At 32.0% G+C, this 9,422-nt stretch overlaps 1 long non-coding RNA gene across 1 annotated transcript; it reads right to left on the bottom strand.

Annotated features, from left to right (window-relative positions):
• Nucleotides 1–403: 403 nt before the first annotated feature.
• Nucleotides 404–1,799, bottom strand: LOC129922244 (uncharacterized). The gene is made up of 3 exons (XR_008774181.1): nt 1,499–1,799; nt 712–1,339; nt 404–541 (listed from the first exon to the last, which is right to left on the bottom strand). It is a non-coding gene; the product is annotated as an uncharacterized LOC129922244 (long non-coding RNA).
• Between the last annotated feature and the right edge of the window lie 7,623 nt (nt 1,800–9,422).

Below are 9,422 nucleotides of genomic sequence, written 5' to 3'. Positions count from 1 at the left end.
AATTGTTAATGCTTCAATTCCACGCTGTTATGATTAAACTTCAATAACATTTTTGTTTGTAATCAGAAAACGTTACATTTTGGTATAGAATTATAGGACAATGCATGCTCTTTTTATATAATACTGTATACTTTCTAAAAACAAAAATATATATATAATAAATTGTCAACCTTACAAATCAGAGGGTAAGTTATTATGAAAATGTATGCACTATTCAAACATTCTTACAGTAAATGTGAAGCAGCTCTTGCGTGATTAAGTACACCACTTTATAAAAGTATACATTTTGGTCCTAATTGATTCCCTTTAGAAGAAAATGTATCTTATAAACCTAATACTAGAGCAATATCTGAAAATTTGCTGGCCAAACAACCCATGGTTAACCAATGACCATCTTACTTAGGCTTTGAAAGCTTTAATTCATACAAATGCCAAAGAGAAAACTGTAATCATCTGATAGCAGATTACTGAGAATTATTAGTTGCTTGGATAGGATGACAAATGGGTACTGTTGGCAACAGAATGTTTGCTTGTTAAGCTTCTGAAATATGGAAACAAAATACTGAATTAGAATATCTCTTAAAATACACTATGTCATGAAATTAAAATAACATTGTTACATAATAATAGTAAAATAATATATTTAATGTGCCTTCCATAATTTTTTTTGTAAAATGTGTGTTTTGAATTAAATTAAAACTTTGTACTCACAGTGTTGTTATCTTCATAGTGTTAAGAGATGAACCAGACAGACCATCAAACATTTGTTGATATGTAGTACAGGAATATGCTAAACTAATCTGAAGCTTGACCAAAACACAGAAAAATGTATAAAAAGTTATTTATTGTTTTTAACATGCAATGATAAATTATTTTAGAATTAGCAATTAAAGAAAAGAAAAAAATTAAGTCTTACTTTGGCCTTGAAAGCTTTAATTCATAAAAATGCTAAAGAGAAAACTGTCATCTGATAGCAGATTACCAAGGAATATTTGTTGCTTGGATGACTAATTGGTACTGTTGGCAGCAGAGAATGTGCGCTTGTTAAGCTGATGAAATATGGAAACTTGAATTAGAATGTCTTAAATACACTATCTCATGATATTTAAAATAACATTGTTTCTATGAAAACAATAGTTAAGCCTATAAGTATAGCATGGTTTGACTATGTTCAATAAGATATGAAAGAAAAATACTTGCCCTATAATTAGACTTCCCATGATGTTAGCTTCTAGTTTCAATTCTTCATTCATATATTTACCTGACCTGTCTGTTTACAGCTTTGGCTTTTATCTCCCAGGCTAGTAGTTGATTAGTTATCAATACTCAACATCTTGAGCTGATTAAAAAAAACAACTACAAGCTAAATAAATAATTTTATAATTACACATTAAGAGGCAATTATTATCATTTAAATTCAACCAGATATCAAGAAGCTGAGCATTTAAAAAAATAAATGGCATCTAATAAAAAAATAGCTTAAAAGTATCCACTATACTTGTAAGGCAATATCTGTTGTTTCATAGTTTGGAAATATTTGTGCTTCAAGAAGGATGTTCTATTGAGAATAAACTTGGCCTTGACCTCAGAAAAAAAAGGGAAAAAAAGTACAAAAATATATATAATTATACATATTGAAAATATTAAATAAAATATACAAGATAATAGAATCAGAAAAAAAGGAAGGATTCTACTAACAGGTGTTGCCTTGTTTTAAGTCTACTAGTTCTGCTGTTCATATTTACTACTCAGAGATGCTTTACAAATCTGTATGGCACTCCATTTCTTGAATAAGATCTATTCAACATCTTTATCTGAAAAATGTGAAAATATAATTTTATTTAACTTGTTACAATAATCATGACTATATGTACCTAAATGACAGAAATGATTTTTATGTAAAAAATTTCAAAGCAATTACCAAAAGCCAAGAGGACAAAGAATATTCAAAATTTTATCTAATATTGAGCCCAAGAATATCCATGATGAAAAAGCTTAGTTAAAAGCACAAATGCTGAGGTTCCTAAAAAAAAAAAAAAATTATGTTAACATTGATATTCACCAATGCAAGCACTAACACAAAAGATAGAATTCAAATAAACATTTAAAAATTAGAATATTCATAATTTGCCTGTTGCTTTAGTATACATTAAAAAATAAACAATGACATTATATTAAAAGAAAAAGGTAAAAAATTGAGATGAACTACTTGCCTTATAAGCTCAATAAACAGATAAATGGAAAAGTATGTTGAAACAGGTCCGGAATTCTCGATGGCTACAGAACCACAGGAAGGGAATAGGCTTAACTAGAAACTTTTGGATATGCTTGCTTGCTGTTCCCATAACTTGTAATTTTTTCAGCACCTACATCTCAGGAGAACTAAGCTACAATCAGCATCTTAACCTGAAAGTTGTAATATAAAATGTGTACAGGCCAATAAATCAAATACAAGTCTTAGTGAAGATTCTGGGATTTTTGTCTAAACTTAATGGGATAATCATCAAATGTTAAAGTGAAGAAAACAAGTTTTATCATACAATTGAAGTAATTACCATAAGGCTAAGAGATAACAGAAAACATGTATTCTTAAATTGTTAGGAAAATATTTAAAACATTTTCAATTAGGATGCAATAAAAAAAAGCAAAAAAAAAATGCAATTAAAATATACAAATACAAAGAAAAAAATATACTTGCTTTGATGAATCTGTAGTAAGAAACTGGTTCTTATTTAACATACATGAAAAGAAATGAATTAAATTAAAGTAGTTAAATGTAACATTGGAAAGGACCGCTTGCCTTACGAAAAATTTGGTACAAGCTTGCTACAATTCTGATTACATGTGCTTTTTTTTTTTCTCAGATGTCACTTATTCATAGTTCTCACAATCAGTATTCGTGTTCTATTTCTGGATCACTCGGCTGTAAACTGCATTTGGAACTGAAAATGTTAAAAAAAAAAAGGTTAGAATGTGGAGAGAATGTTACAGCTGAAAAGAGAAAGAGTTTATTTTGAAGATACTGACTTTATTATCAAATTAGTAAGGCTAAACCTGAGTTTACCTATCTCAATGAATGATACATGAATCATAATGAGGCCTTACTAATATGCATATATTTAAAACTAGTTACCAAAAACAATGATAACAAAAGTATCTAGTGTTATGTTAATATTGAAAACGGGTTTAAGCAGCATGCAGTAATAATACTAATACAAAGTAAAAAAAAACTATACAATTGAAAGCTTACTTACTGTGCTGCTCTATATCTATATATACCAATTGCCTGCCTATTCTTTACTAAGCAAGCATCAAAAGAAACTAAATTATAAAAATAGTAGCATTTGAAGAAATACCTGTCTTAGAAAAAAGAAATGATCATTTAATCTTGACTACTTTCCATCACAGCACCCTCACCTGTTCCTTAGTCTGTTGGACTGTTGGGGCAACACACATGATCTATTGACTGTCCTCCTTCACTTCACTCACAAGTCTGTACACAATCTTGTTCTGAACATTTTTAATGTGATATGAAGCTTGTGTTGAAGCTTTGGCCGCTAACAAAAAAAAAAAAAGTGTTATTTCATTATTTTGAGATGCTGTTAAACTTTATACTATAATACTCCTAAATCTATCTAGCACATCAAGCATAATGAAGTCAACCATTGTTATGCATATATTTTTAATTACAAAATGTTCTATGAAATCAGAAAATTATTCTTTAATTGTTATATTAACATTGAAAATATATTTTCAAATTGCATGCAAAAACAAAAAAAGAACAAAACTAAAACATAGCATTGCTAGATCAGTAGTTCCACAGCTTTTTTCCTGTTCTTAATTAGCATACATCAAAAGAAACAATGAAATTAAATTTAAAGTGCCTAAATTATATTGAATAGATTACTTGCCTTAAATAAAACTGTCGCATAGCACTTTACACATTTTAACTTCTGACCAGTTCCTCACAAGTGATGGTTCTAATCATCTGATCACTAGACATTGATCTGAAAATGTTCCAAAGTTTAATTATGATAATGAATACATAAAACATTTGTCTATGAAATCAGAGTTGCTGAGTTTAAGTCTTTTTGAAGATAAAATTTCAACTTAACTAATAAAACCTTTTTTTTTTAAACTAGATCTATAAAAACTATATGAAGCAAAAGGAGTAATTAACATAATTATTTTTAAAATAATTTTAATTAAAAACATGCTCAATTTGCATGCAATAACACAAAAGGTAAAGCAACAAACAAACAAAAAGAATGAAACTTATAAAGATACTTGCTTTGCTGGATCAGTTGTTTTCAATGCTTGCCCTTGCTTATTAAGAAAATTTTATGACACAATGACATTAAATTCAAAAAAAGTTAAATTCTAGCTTTGTGAATGACTACTTGCCTTAAAGAATGCTGGCATCCTTGATACACCAATTGTTATTTCTTGTCTGTTTCTCAAATGTAATAATTTCTAGCAATCTGTATGATGTTCCCATCCATTTTATATTATAAAGAAGAGATCTGTGCTTTGATCTAAAAAAAAAAATCTGCAAGGTTAAAAACTATTTCTTACAACACTTCTGTTTAAAATATAATTGGTTGCTACATTTTTTTAAGCACTAGATTTAAGTTAAATTTCTAAAATAACAAGGCATCATCTTTAATATAAAGGTTATGGATGAGTGACATCATATTTAATACAAAGGCTATGGTTGAGTGACACCATCTTTAATCTGATGGTTATGGATAAGTGACACCATCTTTAATACAAAGGCTATGGATGAGTGACACCATCTTTAATACAAAGGCTATGGATGAGTGACACCATCTTTAATACGTAGCTTATGGATGAGTGACACCATCTTTAATACGTAGCTTATGGATGAGTGACACCATCTTTAATACGTAGGTTATGGATGAGTGACACCATCTTTAATACAAATGGTATGGACGTGTAGGCTTGCAGTATTTCACATGACTATGCAGACCAAGTTGTGCGATGCATATTTCACCACAAATGAACAACTTCAGATTTAAAATCTAAACTAAGTAAATAAACTAATAAGGCTTGTCTTCGAGTCTGAAAATTAATGAGGAATGCAGTATTTCCCATGGCTATGCAGCCCCAGCTGTGACCTACATATTTGCCACATCACAGGCACATCCAGGGCAAGCATAGCCATTGTAAACTAGTAACTACTTAAGGCAGCATTTTATTTTCTTAATAGTAAGGATTTACATTATCTTTTTTTTGTGTTTTTACACATTTATCATTTAGATCTAGACTCTAGAATGTTGTAAGATCTAATCTAGATCTACAAGTAACAAGCCAATGAGCCTTACAAGTACAAGGCTTACAAACAAACAAAAAATATTTTCCAAGCTTTGCATTTATAATCTCTGAGCTGGTTTAAGCACAAAAGCTGATTATTTAAACAGTAACAAAGCCTTCAGAGGATTATAATTTGATAAGTTTGTGCCACATCTAGATCTAGAGTTAGTCTTGATGATTGATAATGATAGATCTAGATCTATAAATATTATTCTACAATTTTAGTATTATATTTATATAAGTATAAGCTAGATATAGAGACCATTTACTAGCTTTACTATTAACTAAGACTTAGCTCTAGTTCATAATAACAATTAAAATGTTTATTATAAACTGATAAAGTAACCAGCGCATCGGTAGAGGGAAGTGAAGTGTAGATTTTGGATCTACATAGACTAGATTTAGATAGATCTAGACCTAGAAGTAGATGTGACATGATGTGTAGACGTAGATCAATTCTTATCTAGATTCTAGACTAGGACTAGAATCTAGATCTATCATGTTGTATATTATAAGTAGATCTATATAAGCTTTAATCAATTTAATGAATCTTTGAGTGCTTTGAGTTTGACATAAAAAGAAGGCCGCCAGCTAGCTAAAACATGATCATACCAAAAATAAAATAGATCTATTCTAGATCTAAATGCCAAAGGCGGGTAAAGCAAATAAATATTGACTAGATTCTAGATAAGATTATAAAGATAGATCTATGGACGTAGACTATCAATACTTAGAATACTATCACTCGGTAATACTCGTATGGTAATTAATAGAATTATTAGATCTAGATCTAGATCTATCTAGAAATAGATCTTAGACTTAGAAGACACTACAAACTTACCGAAGATTTCAAGATAGCACGGGATGACACTGCAAGGGACATAGCGAGATAGATAATGGGAGCGTCGCGTTTGAATTCTTATTCTAGCGACACATTTGATTGAGTTCTGTTCACGAATGCTAAGCCTAAGATCTGTGTCGACTGTGTTAGTGTGTAAGTGTTCATTGTAGATCTCACTTCTCAGTCGCAGTTTATCATTATCAGAGGTTTAACTAGAGTCTATTTGTTTTAGTTGAAACTATTTTAAAATGTATCTCTAGATTCTCCTGTTATTAACAAATTATAGTTTCGAGCTAATGAGTAAATTCAAACCACTAAATATTGACTTAATTTTAAAACGCTCCAGATTCCCACTACAAACTAACGAAATCACGTGACTCGGGGGAAAAGGAACTACCTCTGGTGTGTGCCAAAACTTGATCGTCATCTAAAAGACCACGCGATTGGTTAGTTAATCTGAGGAGACGTGAAATTGCTTATGCCTATCATGTAACATTCAGAACTAGAGTAGACCTGTGCCTAGTAATAAATTTAAAAATCTTTATCTAAATGTTTATCTAAAGTGTTTAGAATTTTTTTTTCACACAAAACAAAAATCTAAATTCTACAAAAAAAAAAAAAAAAAAAGGGGGGGGGTGTAGGCCTACACACTTTGACGTTTAGTTGCTATGAAACAATAGATCTTTTAAATTACGCTGACCCGTGACCCCTTAAGACACACACATACACACAATCTACAAAACCATTGGTCTGTAAACTCGCCATCCAAAAGTGAGAAATATAAACAGTACAAAATTGAAGTTAAATCAAAGTTTTAGTAGCCCTAGAGCAGGATCGGTCCTACAGATTGCGGGGCCCTTTGCGAAACGGATTGCGCGGGGCCTATTTGGGGTTTTGATAAGGATAATAAGTGAAAATTAAGATTTTTTATTAGAAAATAAATTCGTCTTTGCATTTTATTCCTACTATACTAAATACATAATCACTGGCAAATTAACTTTACGAGCCATCTACAGCGACACAGAAGACGATAAACATTAAAGACCAACTGAAGAGGTTTTGGGGTCAGACGCGGAAACCGGTACATGTAATACTTTTTTTGTTAGTTTCATAATGCTTAAAAAACAAAAAACATACATACGAAATATTAGACATATATTCTTTGTAATTATTTAGATATAAGCAATTTAATGTGCGTTTTAGGGACTATTAGGCCTAAATTTCACAATCTCAAAGCCTTTCGAGATCAGTATCTCCCAGACAACCAAGCTAGGTCACTATTAAATAAATAAAGTATAGTATGGAAACTTCCGATTAAAGTGAAAATTTAACCTGATTATTACATTTTATTACATGAAAGCTGGCTATGCGCGTCGGATTAGCGTTTTCCGGAATGAATGACACCCACAAATGACAATTTTGTCTATTTTTCAGGAGATTCTTTAAGATTTACTATCGACAAGCAAAATATCGCTTTTTTTTTAAAGAGGTCGAGATAGATTTAGATGTATATTTGTATGCCAGTGACTATTAAAGTAAATTAAGAATTTGAACTTCTTGTTTTGGTAAAAAGTCGCCTTATTATTACATTTTCTTTAAATGAAAGCTGCCAATGCCTTTTTTTTTCATTACTAGTTGGATTGGCGTTTTCCGTATTGTATGACACCCAGAAATTTGTCTGTTTTTAAGGAGATTTTCGTCAGTTTTCTGAAGATTTTAATAATTTCAAGACATTTTCATGACTTTTTCGTAAAGCCTATTTTACTATTTCAGGAGAATTCCAGAAACCCTTTATTATTAAGTTAAAATGGTTTATTTTAATAAGTTAAACCTAGAATTCGCGCGAGGCCTATGAAAGAGTGGGGCCCACTGCGGCCGAATAGGTTGCAGTGGCCTTAGACCGGCCCTGCCCTAGAGACATTTTTATTTGAAATAATTAGGATTTCAAAGTACAATCTCGCGCCTACCGGTAGCTTTGCTTAGGTTGAGGGCCTACATCAAATTAAACTTAGTATCACATATACCAGGGCAGGATCCACCTATTGGCAACACAAAAAATAACCTCGAGCCCCAAAACATTTTTAGCACTGCTGACATATATTAGGACTTGTAAATGGCCGATATCTGAAATATAGCTTGGCCGGCTAGGGTTTAATTTGTATTGTTTTATTCTCTGCGCACTAAGCGGCACACCCGAGCAACAGAAAGTCTTAATGCCTGTGTGCTGTTGTCAAAGACGGTGTTTACGTCATCTCTTAGCGTCCTTGGCTACCGATAGACGATTGTTCAGCATGGCACAGAGACTGTGTGTGGTTTCTTGCTATTTGTGGTAGTGTACCTTTGTTGCCCCTTTCAACTAGGAACGAGATCTACCTTTAAGGTGTGAGCTAGAGATTCGACCAGGGCTAGGTCCTATATTTTACTGAGTGATTCGCCAGGATGAAGCCGCTAGATCTTGCCAAGGAGTGTTGAATCCCCACTTTCCCCCATACATTGATTTCTGCACAAGAAAGTCAACAGTAAGCAATAAGCAATAAAAAAAAACTTATGGCTGCCTGGTCGTGCGGTTTGCGCGCTGGACTGTCGTTCAGATTTATCGATGGTCCAGGGTTCAAACCCTGCCCGCTCCCATCCCGCGTCGTCCTGCGGGAGGTTTGGACTAGGAAGTAATTATCTTCAACTCTGAAGGAACATCCGAAACATGTAAAACATTTTTAAAAAAATTTTGTATAACGATAATGTAAATGAAATTAACAATAGGTCCCTGGTCGCGTGGTATGTGTTTTGAACTGTAGTCTCGGTAGTCCCTGGTTCGAACCCTGCATGCTGCCATCCCGCGCTGCCATGGGAGGTTTGGTTTCTCATCTTGTAATGAAATGTAATGTTTCAACAGGGCCCTATGCGAAACATTTTGCGCGGGGCCTAATTTGGGTTGTGATAAGGATAATAAGTGAAAATTAAGATTTTGTATTAGAAAATAAATTCATCTTTGCATTTTATTCATTCTTTAGTGAGTAGGCCTACAAAATTACTGTCAAATTAACTTTACGAGCCATCTACAGTAGATTGTAGTTTTCCAACAAAAAGCCGATAAACATTCAGATCTGCCTTTTAGATTTACTATCGACTCGCAAAATATCGCTTTTGTTTTTTATATAAGAGGTCAAGATAGATTTAGATTAATATTTGTATGCTAGTGACTATTAAAGTAAATTAAGTATTTGAAGTTCTTGTTTTGGTTAAAATT

This window comes from Biomphalaria glabrata, chromosome 13 (assembly GCF_947242115.1).
Source record: "Biomphalaria glabrata chromosome 13, xgBioGlab47.1, whole genome shotgun sequence".
Taxonomy (NCBI): Eukaryota; Metazoa; Mollusca; class Gastropoda; family Planorbidae; genus Biomphalaria; species Biomphalaria glabrata.
The sequence above is the reverse complement of the archived record's forward strand: the minus strand, read 5'-3'. Positions and strand labels throughout refer to the sequence as shown.